Source organism: Sorex fumeus, unplaced genomic scaffold, assembly GCF_029834395.1.
Source record: "Sorex fumeus unplaced genomic scaffold, SorFum_2.1 ptg000244l, whole genome shotgun sequence".
Classification (NCBI taxonomy): domain Eukaryota; kingdom Metazoa; phylum Chordata; class Mammalia; order Eulipotyphla; family Soricidae; genus Sorex; species Sorex fumeus.
In genome coordinates this window covers 37,773-53,268 of record NW_026606301.1, presented here as the reverse complement: position 1 = coordinate 53,268, position 15,496 = coordinate 37,773, and the positions used below count along the sequence as shown (strand labels likewise).

General features: G+C 76.9%; 9 non-coding genes across 9 annotated transcripts; all 9 read left to right on the top strand.

The window, feature by feature from the left end:
- The first annotated feature begins 960 nt into the window (after positions 1 to 960).
- On the top strand, positions 961 to 1,079 carry LOC130018264 (5S ribosomal RNA). The gene has a single exon (XR_008791537.1). It is a non-coding gene; the product is annotated as a 5S ribosomal RNA (ribosomal RNA).
- Positions 1,080 to 2,694: 1,615 nt separating this feature from the next.
- Positions 2,695 to 2,813, top strand: LOC130018263 (5S ribosomal RNA). The gene has a single exon (XR_008791536.1). It is a non-coding gene; the product is annotated as a 5S ribosomal RNA (ribosomal RNA).
- A 1,613-nt stretch (positions 2,814 to 4,426) lies between these two features.
- On the top strand, positions 4,427 to 4,545 carry LOC130018262 (5S ribosomal RNA). Its single transcript, XR_008791535.1, has one exon. It is a non-coding gene; the product is annotated as a 5S ribosomal RNA (ribosomal RNA).
- Positions 4,546 to 6,166: 1,621 nt separating this feature from the next.
- On the top strand, positions 6,167 to 6,285 carry LOC130018261 (5S ribosomal RNA). The gene has a single exon (XR_008791534.1). It is a non-coding gene; the product is annotated as a 5S ribosomal RNA (ribosomal RNA).
- Positions 6,286 to 7,911: 1,626 nt separating this feature from the next.
- Positions 7,912 to 8,030, top strand: LOC130018267 (5S ribosomal RNA). Its single transcript, XR_008791540.1, has one exon. It is a non-coding gene; the product is annotated as a 5S ribosomal RNA (ribosomal RNA).
- Positions 8,031 to 9,648: 1,618 nt separating this feature from the next.
- On the top strand, positions 9,649 to 9,767 carry LOC130018259 (5S ribosomal RNA). Its single transcript, XR_008791533.1, has one exon. It is a non-coding gene; the product is annotated as a 5S ribosomal RNA (ribosomal RNA).
- Positions 9,768 to 11,379: 1,612 nt separating this feature from the next.
- Positions 11,380 to 11,498, top strand: LOC130018257 (5S ribosomal RNA). The gene has a single exon (XR_008791531.1). It is a non-coding gene; the product is annotated as a 5S ribosomal RNA (ribosomal RNA).
- Positions 11,499 to 13,112: 1,614 nt separating this feature from the next.
- Positions 13,113 to 13,231, top strand: LOC130018256 (5S ribosomal RNA). Its single transcript, XR_008791530.1, has one exon. It is a non-coding gene; the product is annotated as a 5S ribosomal RNA (ribosomal RNA).
- Positions 13,232 to 14,851: 1,620 nt separating this feature from the next.
- Positions 14,852 to 14,970, top strand: LOC130018255 (5S ribosomal RNA). Its single transcript, XR_008791529.1, has one exon. It is a non-coding gene; the product is annotated as a 5S ribosomal RNA (ribosomal RNA).
- The last annotated feature ends 526 nt before the right edge of the window (positions 14,971 to 15,496 follow it).

Genomic DNA, 15,496 nt, shown 5'->3' with positions numbered 1-15,496 from the left:
CGCCCCCCCCAGACACACACACAACGCGCGCGCACCGCGCTCACCGGGAGGCGGGGGCGAGCTGTCCCCTGTCCTTCATTCAACCCTCCCGAGAGACCCAGAGCGGAGCCCCGCCGGAAGCCGCGGGGGTGGGGGGCCCCAAGGCGCACCCCGGCCGGCCGGCCGGCCGGCGCGCACGCACCCACGCGAGGCTCCGTGGGAGCCCGGGTGCAGAGAGCACCGTCGGGCGAGCACTGAGGCCGGGGGCACCCGGATCTCCTGGCCCACGCGACGGGAGTCCCCCCATCTTGCGATTCCCAAAGGCGCTGGGCCCGCCCCCGCACCCGGCCCTTGGCGGCGCCCTGGGCAAGAGCCCGCAGGAGAGGCCCCGGCGCCCGCCTGGCCAAAGGCACCACGAACCCGTCCGCCACGCGGAAGCGGACCCGCGCACCGCGCAGGGGCAGGCCGACAGACAGGGTCCGGGGGCGCTGGGCAAAGCTGCTCCCGGGGCCTCCCCGGCGTGGGCCGCGGACCCCACGGCCACGCTCCGCCCCCTGCCGCGCACACCTGCTCCCAGAACCGCGGCCACTCGCAGCGGGGCCCCACCGGAGGCGCCCCGACCCTGTCCCTAAGGCGCGGGTGCGTGTGTGTGTGTGAGTGTGCGCCCGCGCGGCTGTCCCGCCCTCCGGCGGCTCACAGGCTCACACGCAGGCACTGGGAGCCCCTGCGGCCGGTGGGCGGGCGCACACACTGGGAGCCGTGCAGCCACAGCCGCGCGCCTGCGCCCGCCCTGGGTGGCCTTGTGTGCGCCCATCCGGGATCCGGGCGCAGGCGGGCTGTGCAGCGGAGCAGCCGTGCGCGGTGCGGTGCGGGAGGGCAGGCGTCGGGGCCGGCGGGGGCGGGGGCGGGGGGCGCGGGCGGACGGGGCGGGCCGCGGGCGGCCGGGCCACTTCTTGAGGGCGGCGGGAGAGCCGCGCCTCCGTCTACGGCCATACCACCCTGAACGCGCCCGATCTCGTCTGATCTCGGAAGCTAAGCAGGGTCGGGCCTGGTTAGTACTTGGATGGGAGACCGCCTGGGAATACCGGGTGCTGTAGGCCTTTTGTGGGGGCGTGGGGCATTTGCTTCTTTACTTTTCTCCCCCTGGCCTTTGGCTTTGGACGCGGGGAAGGGAGGGGTGGGGGGCTGGGCCCTAGCCCCTGGCCCTGGTCCTGCCCATAGCCTCCGGGCCGCCACAACCCAGGTGCCCAGGTGCCCTGCCACTCCCCTGCGCCCGCCCCCCAGGCCTGGGCTGCCTGAGGCTGGCCTGAGCTCCCACCCCTGCCCACTGCCCTCCCCGCCCCCTCCCACAGCTCCTCACCAAGACCGTCCAGCCCCGCGCCCAGCCCCTCTCCAGGGCCTGCCTGCCCCGGCTCCGGCCGGCCGGCCGGCCCCAACGCCTTGCCGAGGGCCAGGGCGGGTCGGGGCCGCTCGGCCAGCCGCCCGGGGGCTTGGGGGGGCCTCCTGGGGCATCCAAGGAGGACGCGGGGGGCAGCCGTCCCGCAGGGACATCCTCACGGGGAGGGTGGGGGAACGCGGTGGGGGCGGGGCTGTGCAGGGAGCGGGGCCGCGGGGGTGGCGGTGGTGAGGGGCTGAGTGGGGGCCCCGGGCGGCCCCTGCTCCTCCCCGAGGTGGCGGTCCCAGTGGCCGCTCCCCCCGCGCCCAGCTCCCAGCGCCCCTGCCAGCGTGCCCCTCACCTGCACCCACGCCAGGCCCACAGCGCGCCCCCACCCCAGACACACACACAACGCGCGCGCCCGCGCTCACCGGGAGGCGGGGGCGAGCTGTCCCCTGTCCTTCATTCAACCCTCCCGAGAGACCCAGAGCGGAGCCCCGCCGGAAGCCGCGGGGGGTGGGGGGCCCCAAGGCGCACCCCGGCCGGCCGGCCGGCCGGCGCGCACGCACCCACGCGAGGCTCCGTGGGAGCCCGGGTGCAGAGAGCACCGTCGGGCGAGCACTGAGGCCGGGGGCACCCGGATCTCCTGGCCCACGCGACGGGAGTCCCCCATCTTGCGATTCCCAAAGGCGCTGGGCCCGCCCCCGCACCCGGCCCTTGGCGGCGCCCTGGGCAAGAGCCCGCAGGAGAGCCCCGGCGCCCGCCTGGCCAAAGGCACCACGAACCCGTCCGCCACGCGGAAGCGGACCCGCGCACCGCGCAGGGGCAGGCCCACAGACAGGGTCCGGGGGCGCTGGGCAAAGCTGCTCCCGGGGCCTCCCCGGCGTGGGCCGCGGACCCCACGGCCACGCTCCGCCCCCTGCCGCGCACACCTGCTCCCAGAACCGCGGCCACTCGCAGCGGGGGCCCCACCGGAGGCGCCCCGACCCTGTCCCTAAGGCGCGGGTGCGTGTGTGTGCGCGCGCTGCGCGGCTGTCCCGCCCTCCGGCGGCTCACAGGCTCACACGCAGGCACTGGGAGCCCCTGCGGCCGGTGGGCGGGCGCACACACTGGGAGCCGTGCAGCCACAGCCGCGCGCCCGCGCCCGCCCTGGGTGGCCTTGCGTGCGCCCATCCGGGATCCGGGCGCAGGCGGGCTGTGCAGCGGAGCAGCCGTGCGCGGTGCGGTGCGGGAGGGCAGGCGTCGGGGCCGGCGGGGGCGGGGGCGGGGGGCGCGGGCGGACGGGGCGGGCCGCGGGCGGCCGGGCCACTTCTTGAGGGCGGCGGGAGAGCCGCGCCTCCGTCTACGGCCATACCACCCTGAACGCGCCCGATCTCGTCTGATCTCGGAAGCTAAGCAGGGTCGGGCCTGGTTAGTACTTGGATGGGAGACCGCCTGGGAATACCGGGTGCTGTAGGCCTTTTGTGGGGGCGTGGGGCATTTGCTTCTTTACTTTTCTCCCCCTGGCCTTTGGCTTTGGACGCGGGGAAGGGAGGGGTGGGGGGCTGGGCCCTAGCCCCTGGCCCTGGTCCTGCCCATAGCCTCCGGGCCGCCACAACCCAGGTGCCCAGGTGCCCTGCCACTCCCCTGCGCCCGCCCCCCAGGCCTGGGCTGCCTGAGGCTGGCCTGAGCTCCCACCCCTGCCCACTGCCCTCCCCGCCCCCTCCCACAGCTCCTCACCAAGACCGTCCAGCCCCGCGCCCAGCCCCTCTCCAGGGCCTGCCTGCCCCGGCGCCGGCCGGCCGGCCCCAACGCCTTGCCGAGGGCCAGGGCGGGTCGGGGCCGCTCGGCCAGCCGCCCGGGGGCTTGGGGGGGCCTCCTGGGGCATCCAAGGAGGACGCGGGGGGCAGCCGTCCCGCAGGGACATCCTCACGGGGAGGGTGGGGGAACGCGGTGGGGGCGGGGCTGTGCAGGGAGCGGGGCCGCGGGGGTGGCGGTGGTGAGGGGCTGAGTGGGGGCCCCGGGCGGCCCCTGCTCCTCCCCGAGGTGGCGGTCCCAGTGGCCGCTCCCCCCGCGCCCAGCTCCCAGCGCCCCTGCCAGCGTGCCCCTCACCTGCACCCACCCCAGGCCCACAGCGCGCCCCCCCCCCCAGACACACACACAACGCGCGCGCCCGCGCTCACCGGGAGGCGGGGGCGAGCTGTCCCCTGTCCTTCATTCAACCCTCCCGAGAGACCCAGAGCGGAGCCCCGCCGGAAGCCGCGGGGGGTGGGGGGCCCCAAGGCGCACCCCGGCCGGCCGGCCGGCCGGCGCGCACGCACCCACGCGAGGCTCCGTGGGAGCCCGGGTGCAGAGAGCACCGTCGGGCGAGCACTGAGGCCGGGGGCACCCGGATCTCCTGGCCCACGCGACGGGAGTCCCCCATCTTGCGATTCCCAAAGGCGCTGGGCCCGCCCCCGCACCCGGCCCTTGGCGGCGCCCTGGGCAAGAGCCCGCAGGAGAGCCCCGGCGCCCGCCTGGCCAAAGGCACCACGAACCCGTCCGCCACGCGGAAGCGGACCCGCGCACCGCGCAGGGGCAGGCCCACAGACAGGGTCCGGGGGCGCTGGGCAAAGCTGCTCCCGGGGCCTCCCCGGCGTGGGCCGCGGACCCCACGGCCACGCTCCGCCCCCTGCCGCGCACACCTGCTCCCAGAACCGCGGCCCACTCGCAGCGGGGGCCCCACCGGAGGCGCCCCGACCCTGTCCCTAAGGCGCGGGTGCGTGTGTGTGTGTGAGTGTGCGCCCGCGCGGCTGTCCCGCCCTCCGGCGGCTCACAGGCTCACACACAGGCACTGGGAGCCCCTGCGGCCGGTGGGCGGGCGCACACACTGGGAGCCGTGCAGCCACAGCCGCGCGCCTGCGCCCGCCCTGGGTGGCCTTGTGTGCGCCCATCCGGGATCCGGGCGCAGGCGGGCTGTGCAGCGGAGCAGCCGTGCGCGGTGCGGTGCGGGAGGGCAGGCGTCGGGGCCGGCGGGGGCGGGGGCGCGGGCGGCCGGGGCGGGCCGCGGGCGGCCGGGCCACTTCTTGAGGGCGGCGGGAGAGCCGCGCCTCCGTCTACGGCCATACCACCCTGAACGCGCCCGATCTCGTCTGATCTCGGAAGCTAAGCAGGGTCGGGCCTGGTTAGTACTTGGATGGGAGACCGCCTGGGAATACCGGGTGCTGTAGGCCTTTTGTGGGGGCGTGGGGCATTTGCTTCTTTACTTTTCTCCCCCTGGCCTTTGGCTTTGGACGCGGGGAAGGGAGGGGTGGGGGGCTGGGCCCTAGCCCCTGGCCCTGGTCCTGCCCATAGCCTCCGGGCCGCCACAACCCAGGTGCCCAGGTGCCCTGCCACTCCCCTGCGCCCGCCCCCCAGGCCTGGGCTGCCTGAGGCTGGCCTGAGCTCCCACCCCTGCCCACTGCCCTCCCCGCCCCCTCCCACAGCTCCTCACCAAGACCGTCCAGCCCCGCGCCCAGCCCCTCTCCAGGGCCTGCCTGCCCCGGCTCCGGCCGGCCGGCCGGCCCCAACGCCTTGCCGAGGGCCAGGGCGGGTCGGGGCCGCTCGGCCAGCCGCCCGGGGGCTTGGGGGGGCCTCCTGGGGCATCCAAGGAGGACGCGGGGGGCAGCCGTCCCGCAGGGACATCCTCACGGGGAGGGTGGGGGAACGCGGTGGGGGCGGGGCTGTGCAGGGAGCGGGGCCGCGGGGGTGGCGGTGGTGAGGGGCTGAGTGGGGGCCCCGGGCGGCCCCTGCTCCTCCCCGAGGTGGCGGTCCCAGTGGCCGCTCCCCCCGCGCCCAGCTCCCAGCGCCCCTGCCAGCGTGCCCCTCACCTGCACCCACGCCAGGCCCACAGCGCGCCCCCACCCCAGACACACACACAACGCGCGCGCCCGCGCTCACCGGGAGGCGGGGGCGAGCTGTCCCCTGTCCTTCATTCAACCCTCCTGAGAGACCCAGAGCGGAGCCCCGCCGGAAGCCGCGGGGGGTGGGGGGCCCCAAGGCGCACCCCGGCCGGCCGGCCGGCCGGCGCGCACGCACCCACGCGAGGCTCCGTGGGAGCCCGGGTGCAGAGAGCACCGTCGGGCGAGCACTGAGGCCGGGGGCACCCGGATCTCCTGGCCCACGCGACGGGAGTCCCCCATCTTGCGATTCCCAAAGGCGCTGGGCCCGCCCCCGCACCCGGCCCTTGGCGGCGCCCTGGGCAAGAGCCCGCAGGAGAGCCCCGGCGCCCGCCTGGCCAAAGGCACCACGAACCCGTCCGCCACGCGGAAGCGGACCCGCGCACCGCGCAGGGGCAGGCCCACAGACAGGGTCCGGGGGCGCTGGGCAAAGCTGCTCCCGGGGCCTCCCCGGCGTGGGCCGCGGACCCCACGGCCACGCTCCGCCCCCTGCCGCGCACACCTGCTCCCAGAACCGCGGCCACTCGCAGCGGGGCCCCACCGGAGGCGCCCCGACCCTGTCCCTAAGGCGCGGGTGCGTGTGTGTGTGTGAGTGTGCGCCCGCGCGGCTGTCCCGCCCTCCGGCGGCTCACAGGCTCACACACAGGCACTGGGAGCCCCTGCGGCCGGTGGGCGGGCGCACACACTGGGAGCCGTGCAGCCACAGCCGCGCGCCTGCGCCCGCCCTGGGTGGCCTTGTGTGCGCCCATCCGGGATCCGGGCGCAGGCGGGCTGTGCAGCGGAGCAGCCGTGCGCGGTGCGGTGCGGGAGGGCAGGCGTCGGGGCCGGCGGGGGGCGGGGGCGGGGGCGCGGGCGGCCGGGGCGGGCCGCGGGCGGCCGGGCCACTTCTTGAGGGCGGCGGGAGAGCCGCGCCTCCGTCTACGGCCATACCACCCTGAACGCGCCCGATCTCGTCTGATCTCGGAAGCTAAGCAGGGTCGGGCCTGGTTAGTACTTGGATGGGAGACCGCCTGGGAATACCGGGTGCTGTAGGCCTTTTGTGGGGGCGTGGGGCATTTGCTTCTTTACTTTTCTCCCCCTGGCCTTTGGCTTTGGACGCGGGGAAGGGAGGGGTGGGGGGCTGGGCCCTAGCCCCTGGCCCTGGTCCTGCCCATAGCCTCCGGGCCGCCACAACCCAGGTGCCCAGGTGCCCTGCCACTCCCCTGCGCCCGCCCCCCAGGCCTGGGCTGCCTGAGGCTGGCCTGAGCTCCCACCCCTGCCCACTGCCCTCCCCGCCCCCCTCCCACAGCTCCTCACCAAGACCGTCCAGCCCCGCGCCCAGCCCCTCTCCAGGGCCTGCCTGCCCCGGCTCCGGCCGGCCGGCCGGCCCCCAACGCCTTGCCGAGGGCCAGGGCGGGTCGGGGCCGCTCGGCCAGCCGCCCGGGGGCTTGGGGGGGCCTCCTGGGGCATCCAAGGAGGACGCGGGGGGCAGCCGTCCCGCAGGGACATCCTCACGGGGAGGGTGGGGGAACGCGGGTGGGGGCGGGGCTGTGCAGGGAGCGGGGGCCGCGGGGGTGGCGGTGGTGAGGGGCTGAGTGGGGGCCCCGGGCGGCCCCTGCTCCTCCCCGAGGTGGCGGTCCCAGTGGCCGCTCCCCCCGCGCCCAGCTCCCAGCGCCCCTGCCAGCGTGCCCCTCACCTGCACCCACGCCAGGCCCACAGCGCGCCCCCACCCCAGACACACACACAACGCGCGCGCCCGCGCTCACCGGGAGGCGGGGGCGAGCTGTCCCCTGTCCTTCATTCAACCCTCCCGAGAGACCCAGAGCGGAGCCCCGCCGGAAGCCGCGGGGGGTGGGGGGCCCCAAGGCGCACCCCGGCCGGCCGGCCGGCCGGCGCGCACGCACCCACGCGAGGCTCCGTGGGAGCCCGGGTGCAGAGAGCACCGTCGGGCGAGCACTGAGGCCGGGGGCACCCGGATCTCCTGGCCCACGCGACGGGAGTCCCCCATCTTGCGATTCCCAAAGGCGCTGGGCCCGCCCCCGCACCCGGCCCTTGGCGGCGCCCTGGGCAAGAGCCCGCAGGAGAGCCCCGGCGCCCGCCTGGCCAAAGGCACCACGAACCCGTCCGCCACGCGGAAGCGGACCCGCGCACCGCGCAGGGGCAGGCCCACAGACAGGGTCCGGGGGCGCTGGGCAAAGCTGCTCCCGGGGCCTCCCCGGCGTGGGCCGCGGACCCCACGGCCACGCTCCGCCCCCTGCCGCGCACACCTGCTCCCAGAACCGCGGCCACTCGCAGCGGGGCCCCACCGGAGGCGCCCCGACCCTGTCCCTAAGGCGCGGGTGCGTGTGTGTGTGTGAGTGTGCGCCCGCGCGGCTGTCCCGCCCTCCGGCGGCTCACAGGCTCACACGCAGGCACTGGGAGCCCCTGCGGCCGGTGGGCGGGCGCACACACTGGGAGCCGTGCAGCCACAGCCGCGCGCCTGCGCCCGCCCTGGGTGGCCTTGTGTGCGCCCATCCGGGATCCGGGCGCAGGCGGGCTGTGCAGCGGAGCAGCCGTGCGCGGTGCGGTGCGGGAGGGCAGGCGTCGGGGCCGGCGGGGGCGGGGGCGGGGGGCGCGGGCGGCCGGGGCGGGGCCGCGGGCGGCCGGGCCACTTCTTGAGGGCGGCGGGAGAGCCGCGCCTCCGTCTACGGCCATACCACCCTGAACGCGCCCGATCTCGTCTGATCTCGGAAGCTAAGCAGGGTAGGGCCTGGTTAGTACTTGGATGGGAGACCGCCTGGGAATACCGGGTGCTGTAGGCCTTTTGTGGGGGCGTGGGGCATTTGCTTCTTTACTTTTCTCCCCCTGGCCTTTGGCTTTGGACGCGGGGAAGGGAGGGGTGGGGGGCTGGGCCCTAGCCCCTGGCCCTGGTCCTGCCCATAGCCTCCGGGCCGCCACAACCCAGGTGCCCAGGTGCCCTGCCACTCCCCTGCGCCCGCCCCCCAGGCCTGGGCTGCCTGAGGCTGGCCTGAGCTCCCACCCCTGCCCACTGCCCTCCCCGCCCCCTCCCACAGCTCCTCACCAAGACCGTCCAGCCCCGCGCCCAGCCCCTCTCCAGGGCCTGCATGCCCCGGCTCCGGCCGGCCGGCCGGCCCCAACGCCTTGCCGAGGGCCAGGGCGGGTCGGGGCCGCTCGGCCAGCCACCCGGGGGCTTGGGGGGGCCTCCTGGGGCATCCAAGGAGGACGCGGGGGGCAGCCGTCCAGCAGGGACATCCTCACGGGGAGGGTGGCGGAACGCGGTGGGGGCGGGGCTGTGCAGGGAGCGGGGCCGCGGGGGTGGCGGTGGTGAGGGGCTGAGTGGGGGCCCCGGGCGGCCCCTGCTCCTCCCCGAGGTGGCGGTCCCAGTGGCCGCTCCCCCCGCGCCCAGCTCCCAGCGCCCCTGCCAGCGTGCCCCTCACCTGCACCCACCCCAGGCCCACAGCGCGCCCCCCCCAGACACACACACAACGCGCGCGCCCGCGCTCACCGGGAGGCGGGGGCGAGCTGTCCCCTGTCCTTCATTCAACCCTCCCGAGAGACCCAGAGCGGAGCCCCGCCGGAAGCCGCGGGGGGTGGGGGGCCCCAAGGCGCACCCCGGCCGGCCGGCCGGCCGGCGCGCACGCACCCACGCGAGGCTCCGTGGGAGCCCGGGTGCAGAGAGCACCGTCGGGCGAGCACTGAGGCCGGGGGCACCCGGATCTCCTGGCCCACGCGACGGGAGTCCCCCATCTTGCGATTCCCAAAGGCGCTGGGCCCGCCCCCGCACCCGGCCCTTGGCGGCGCCCTGGGCAAGAGCCCGCAGGAGAGCCCCGGCGCCCGCCTGGCCAAAGGCACCACGAACCCGTCCGCCACGCGGAAGCGGACCCGCGCACCGCGCAGGGGCAGGCCGACAGACAGGGTCCGGGGGCGCTGGGCAAAGCTGCTCCCGGGGCCTCCCCGGCGTGGGCCGCGGACCCCACGGCCACGCTCCGCCCCCTGCCGCGCACACCTGCTCCCAGAACCGCGGCCACTCGCAGCGGGGCCCCACCGGAGGCGCCCCGACCCTGTCCCTAAGGCGCGGGTGCGTGTGTGTGTGTGAGTGTGCGCCCGCGCGGCTGTCCCGCCCTCCGGCGGCTCACAGGCTCACACGCAGGCACTGGGAGCCCCTGCGGCCGGTGGGCGGGCGCACACACTGGGAGCCGTGCAGCCACAGCCGCGCGCCTGCGCCCGCCCTGGGTGGCCTTGTGTGCGCCCATCCGGGATCCGGGCGCAGGCGGGCTGTGCAGCGGAGCAGCCGTGCGCGGTGCGGTGCGGGAGGGCAGGCGTCGGGGCCGGCGGGGGCGGGGGCGGGGGCGCGGGCGGACGGGGCGGGCCGCGGGCGGCCGGGCCACTTCTTGAGGGCGGCGGGAGAGCCGCGCCTCCGTCTACGGCCATACCACCCTGAACGCGCCCGATCTCGTCTGATCTCGGAAGCTAAGCAGGGTCGGGCCTGGTTAGTACTTGGATGGGAGACCGCCTGGGAATACCGGGTGCTGTAGGCCTTTTGTGGGGGCGTGGGGCATTTGCTTCTTTACTTTTCTCCCCCTGGCCTTTGGCTTTGGACGCGGGGAAGGGAGGGGTGGGGGGCTGGGCCCTAGCCCCTGGCCCTGGTCCTGCCCATAGCCTCCGGGCCGCCACAACCCAGGTGCCCAGGTGCCCTGCCACTCCCCTGCGCCCGCCCCCCAGGCCTGGGCTGCCTGAGGCTGGCCTGAGCTCCCACCCCTGCCCACTGCCCTCCCCGCCCCCTCCCACAGCTCCTCACCAAGACCGTCCAGCCCCGCGCCCAGCCCCTCTCCAGGGCCTGCCTGCCCCGGCTCCGGCCGGCCGGCCGGCCCCAACGCCTTGCCGAGGGCCAGGGCGGGTCGGGGCCGCTCGGCCAGCCGCCCGGGGGCTTGGGGGGGCCTCCTGGGGCATCCAAGGAGGACGCGGGGGGCAGCCGTCCCGCAGGGACATCCTCACGGGGAGGGTGGGGGAACGCGGTGGGGGCGGGGCTGTGCAGGGAGCGGGGCCGCGGGGGTGGCGGTGGTGAGGGGCTGAGTGGGGGCCCCGGGCGGCCCCTGCTCCTCCCCGAGGTGGCGGTCCCAGTGGCCGCTCCCCCCGCGCCCAGCTCCCAGCGCCCCTGCCAGCGTGCCCCTCACCTGCACCCACGCCAGGCCCACAGCGCGCCCCCACCCCAGACACACACACAACGCGCGCGCCCGCGCTCACCGGGAGGCGGGGGCGAGCTGTCCCCTGTCCTTCATTCAACCCTCCCGAGAGACCCAGAGCGGAGCCCCGCCGGAAGCCGCGGGGGGTGGGGGGCCCCAAGGCGCACCCCGGCCGGCCGGCCGGCCGGCGCGCACGCACCCACGCGAGGCTCCGTGGGAGCCCGGGTGCAGAGAGCACCGTCGGGCGAGCACTGAGGCCGGGGGCACCCGGATCTCCTGGCCCACGCGACGGGAGTCCCCCATCTTGCGATTCCCAAAGGCGCTGGGCCCGCCCCCGCACCCGGCCCTTGGCGGCGCCCTGGGCAAGAGCCCGCAGGAGAGCCCCGGCGCCCGCCTGGCCAAAGGCACCACGAACCCGTCCGCCACGCGGAAGCGGACCCGCGCACCGCGCAGGGGCAGGCCCACAGACAGGGTCCGGGGGCGCTGGGCAAAGCTGCTCCCGGGGCCTCCCCGGCGTGGGCCGCGGACCCCACGGCCACGCTCCGCCCCCTGCCGCGCACACCTGCTCCCAGAACCGCGGCCACTCGCAGCGGGGCCCCACCGGAGGCGCCCCGACCCTGTCCCTAAGGCGCGGGTGCGTGTGTGTGCGCGCGCGCGCGGCTGTCCCGCCCTCCGGCGGCTCACAGGCTCACACGCAGGCACTGGGAGCCCCTGCGGCCGGTGGGCGGGCGCACACACTGGGAGCCGTGCAGCCACAGCCGCGCGCCCGCGCCCGCCCTGGGTGGCCTTGCGTGCGCCCATCCGGGATCCGGGCGCAGGCGGGCTGTGCAGCGGAGCAGCCGTGCGCGGTGCGGTGCGGGAGGGCAGGCGTCGGGGCCGGCGGGGGCGGGGGCGGGGGCGCGGGCGGACGGGGCGGGCCGCGGGCGGCCGGGCCACTTCTTGAGGGCGGCGGGAGAGCCGCGCCTCCGTCTACGGCCATACCACCCTGAACGCGCCCGATCTCGTCTGATCTCGGAAGCTAAGCAGGGTCGGGCCTGGTTAGTACTTGGATGGGAGACCGCCTGGGAATACCGGGTGCTGTAGGCCTTTTGTGGGGGCGTGGGGCATTTGCTTCTTTACTTTTCTCCCCCTGGCCTTTGGCTTTGGACGCGGGGAAGGGAGGGGTGGGGGGCTGGGCCCTAGCCCCTGGCCCTGGTCCTGCCCATAGCCTCCGGGCCGCCACAACCCAGGTGCCCAGGTGCCCTGCCACTCCCCTGCGCCCGCCCCCCAGGCCTGGGCTGCCTGAGGCTGGCCTGAGCTCCCACCCCTGCCCACTGCCCTCCCCGCCCCCTCCCACAGCTCCTCACCAAGACCGTCCAGCCCCGCGCCCAGCCCCTCTCCAGGGCCTGCCTGCCCCGGCTCCGGCCGGCCGGCCGGCCCCAACGCCTTGCCGAGGGCCAGGGCGGGTCGGGGCCGCTCGGCCAGCCGCCCGGGGGCTTGGGGGGGCCTCCTGGGGCATCCAAGGAGGACGCGGGGGGCAGCCGTCCCGCAGGGACATCCTCACGGGGAGGGTGGGGGAACGCGGTGGGGGCGGGGCTGTGCAGGGAGCGGGGCCGCGGGGGTGGCGGTGGTGAGGGGCTGAGTGGGGGCCCCGGGCGGCCCCTGCTCCTCCCCGAGGTGGCGGTCCCAGTGGCCGCTCCCCCCGCGCCCAGCTCCCAGCGCCCCTGCCAGCGTGCCCCTCACCTGCACCCACCCCAGGCCCACAGCGCGCCCCCCCCCCAGACACACACACAACGCGCGCGCCCGCGCTCACCGGGAGGCGGGGGCGAGCTGTCCCCTGTCCTTCATTCAACCCTCCCGAGAGACCCAGAGCGGAGCCCCGCCGGAAGCCGCGGGGGGTGGGGGGCCCCAAGGCGCACCCCGGCCGGCCGGCCGGCCGGCGCGCACGCACCCACGCGAGGCTCCGTGGGAGCCCGGGTGCAGAGAGCACCGTCGGGCGAGCACTGAGGCCGGGGGCACCCGGATCTCCTGGCCCACGCGACGGGAGTCCCCCATCTTGCGATTCCCAAAGGCGCTGGGCCCGCCCCCGCACCCGGCCCTTGGCGGCGCCCTGGGCAAGAGCCCGCAGGAGAGCCCCGGCGCCCGCCTGGCCAAAGGCACCACGAACCCGTCCGCCACGCGGAAGCGGACCCGCGCACCGCGCAGGGGCAGGCCCACAGACAGGGTCCGGGGGCGCTGGGCAAAGCTGCTCCCGGGGCCTCCCCGGCGTGGGCCGCGGACCCCACGGCCACGCTCCGCCCCCTGCCGCGCACACCTGCTCCCAGAACCGCGGCCACTCGCAGCGGGGCCCCACCGGAGGCGCCCCGACCCTGTCCCTAAGGCGCGGGTGCGTGTGTGTGTGTGAGTGTGCGCCCGCGCGGCTGTCCCGCCCTCCGGCGGCTCACAGGCTCACACACAGGCACTGGGAGCCCCTGCGGCCGGTGGGCGGGCGCACACACTGGGAGCCGTGCAGCCACAGCCGCGCGCCTGCGCCCGCCCTGGGTGGCCTTGTGTGCGCCCATCCGGGATCCGGGCGCAGGCGGGCTGTGCAGCGGAGCAGCCGTGCGCGGTGCGGTGCGGGAGGGCAGGCGTCGGGGCCGGCGGGGGCGGGGGCGCGGGCGGCCGGGGCGGGCCGCGGGCGGCCGGGCCACTTCTTGAGGGCGGCGGGAGAGCCGCGCCTCCGTCTACGGCCATACCACCCTGAACGCGCCCGATCTCGTCTGATCTCGGAAGCTAAGCAGGGTCGGGCCTGGTTAGTACTTGGATGGGAGACCGCCTGGGAATACCGGGTGCTGTAGGCCTTTTGTGGGGGCGTGGGGCATTTGCTTCTTTACTTTTCTCCCCCTGGCCTTTGGCTTTGGACGCGGGGAAGGGAGGGGTGGGGGGCTGGGCCCTAGCCCCTGGCCCTGGTCCTGCCCATAGCCTCCGGGCCGCCACAACCCAGGTGCCCAGGTGCCCTGCCACTCCCCTGCGCCCGCCCCCCAGGCCTGGGCTGCCTGAGGCTGGCCTGAGCTCCCACCCCTGCCCACTGCCCTCCCCGCCCCCTCCCACAGCTCCTCACCAAGACCGTCCAGCCCCGCGCCCAGCCCCTCTCCAGGGCCTGCCTGCCCCGGCTCCGGCCGGCCGGCCGGCCCCAACGCCTTGCCGAGGGCCAGGGCGGGTCGGGGCCGCTCGGCCAGCCGCCCGGGGGCTTGGGGGGGCCTCCTGGGGCATCCAAGGAGGACGCGGGGGGCAGCCGTCCCGCAGGGACATCCTCACGGGGAGGGTGGGGGAACGCGGTGGGGGCGGGGCTGTGCAGGGAGCGGGGCCGCGGGGGTGGCGGTGGTGAGGGGCTGAGTGGGGGCCCCGGGCGGCCCCTGCTCCTCCCCGAGGTGGCGGTCCCAGTGGCCGCTCCCCCCGCGCCCAGCTCCCAGCGCCCCTGCCAGCGTGCCCCTCACCTGCACCCACGCCAGGCCCACAGCGCGCCCCCACCCCAGACACACACACAACGCGCGCGCCCGCGCTCACCGGGAGGCGGGGGCGAGCTGTCCCCTGTCCTTCATTCAACCCTCCTGAGAGACCCAGAGCGGAGCCCCGCCGGAAGCCGCGGGGGGTGGGGGGCCCCAAGGCGCACCCCGGCCGGCCGGCCGGCCGGCGCGCACGCACCCACGCGAGGCTCCGTGGGAGCCCGGGTGCAGAGAGCACCGTCGGGCGAGCACTGAGGCCGGGGGCACCCGGATCTCCTGGCCCACGCGACGGGAGTCCCCCATCTTGCGATTCCCAAAGGCGCTGGGCCCGCCCCCGCACCCGGCCCTTGGCGGCGCCCTGGGCAAGAGCCCGCAGGAGAGCCCCGGCGCCCGCCTGGCCAAAGGCACCACGAACCCGTCCGCCACGCGGAAGCGGACCCGCGCACCGCGCAGGGGCAGGCCCACAGACAGGGTCCGGGGGCGCTGGGCAAAGCTGCTCCCGGGGCCTCCCCGGCGTGGGCCGCGGACCCCACGGCCACGCTCCGCCCCCTGCCGCGCACACCTGCTCCCAGAACCGCGGCCACTCGCAGCGGGGCCCCACCGGAGGCGCCCCGACCCTGTCCCTAAGGCGCGGGTGCGTGTGTGTGTGTGAGTGTGCGCCCGCGCGGCTGTCCCGCCCTCCGGCGGCTCACAGGCTCACACACAGGCACTGGGAGCCCCTGCGGCCGGTGGGCGGGCGCACACACTGGGAGCCGTGCAGCCACAGCCGCGCGCCTGCGCCCGCCCTGGGTGGCCTTGTGTGCGCCCATCCGGGATCCGGGCGCAGGCGGGCTGTGCAGCGGAGCAGCCGTGCGCGGTGCGGTGCGGGAGGGCAGGCGTCGGGGCCGGCGGGGGCGGGGGCGGGGGCGCGGGCGGCCGGGGCGGGCCGCGGGCGGCCGGGCCACTTCTTGAGGGCGGCGGGAGAGCCGCGCCTCCGTCTACGGCCATACCACCCTGAACGCGCCCGATCTCGTCTGATCTCGGAAGCTAAGCAGGGTCGGGCCTGGTTAGTACTTGGATGGGAGACCGCCTGGGAATACCGGGTGCTGTAGGCCTTTTGTGGGGGCGTGGGGCATTTGCTTCTTTACTTTTCTCCCCCTGGCCTTTGGCTTTGGACGCGGGGAAGGGAGGGGTGGGGGGCTGGGCCCTAGCCCCTGGCCCTGGTCCTGCCCATAGCCTCCGGGCCGCCACAACCCAGGTGCCCAGGTGCCCTGCCACTCCCCTGCGCCCGCCCCCCAGGCCTGGGCTGCCTGAGGCTGGCCTGAGCTCCCACCCCTGCCCACTGCCCTCCCCGCCCCCTCCCACAGCTCCTCACCAAGACCGTCCAGCCCCGCGCCCAGCCCCTCTCCAGGGCCTGCCTGCCCCGGCTCCGGCCGGCCGGCCGGCCCCAACGCCTTGCCGAGGGCCAGGGCGGGTCGGGGCCGCTCGGCCAGCCGCCCGGGGGCTTGGGGGGGCCTCCTGGGGCATCCAAGGAGGACGCGGGGGGCAGCCGTCCCGCAGGGACATCCTCACGGGGAGGGTGGGGGAACGCGGTGGGGGCGGGGCTGTGCAGGGAGCGGGGCCGCGGGGGTGGCGGTGGTG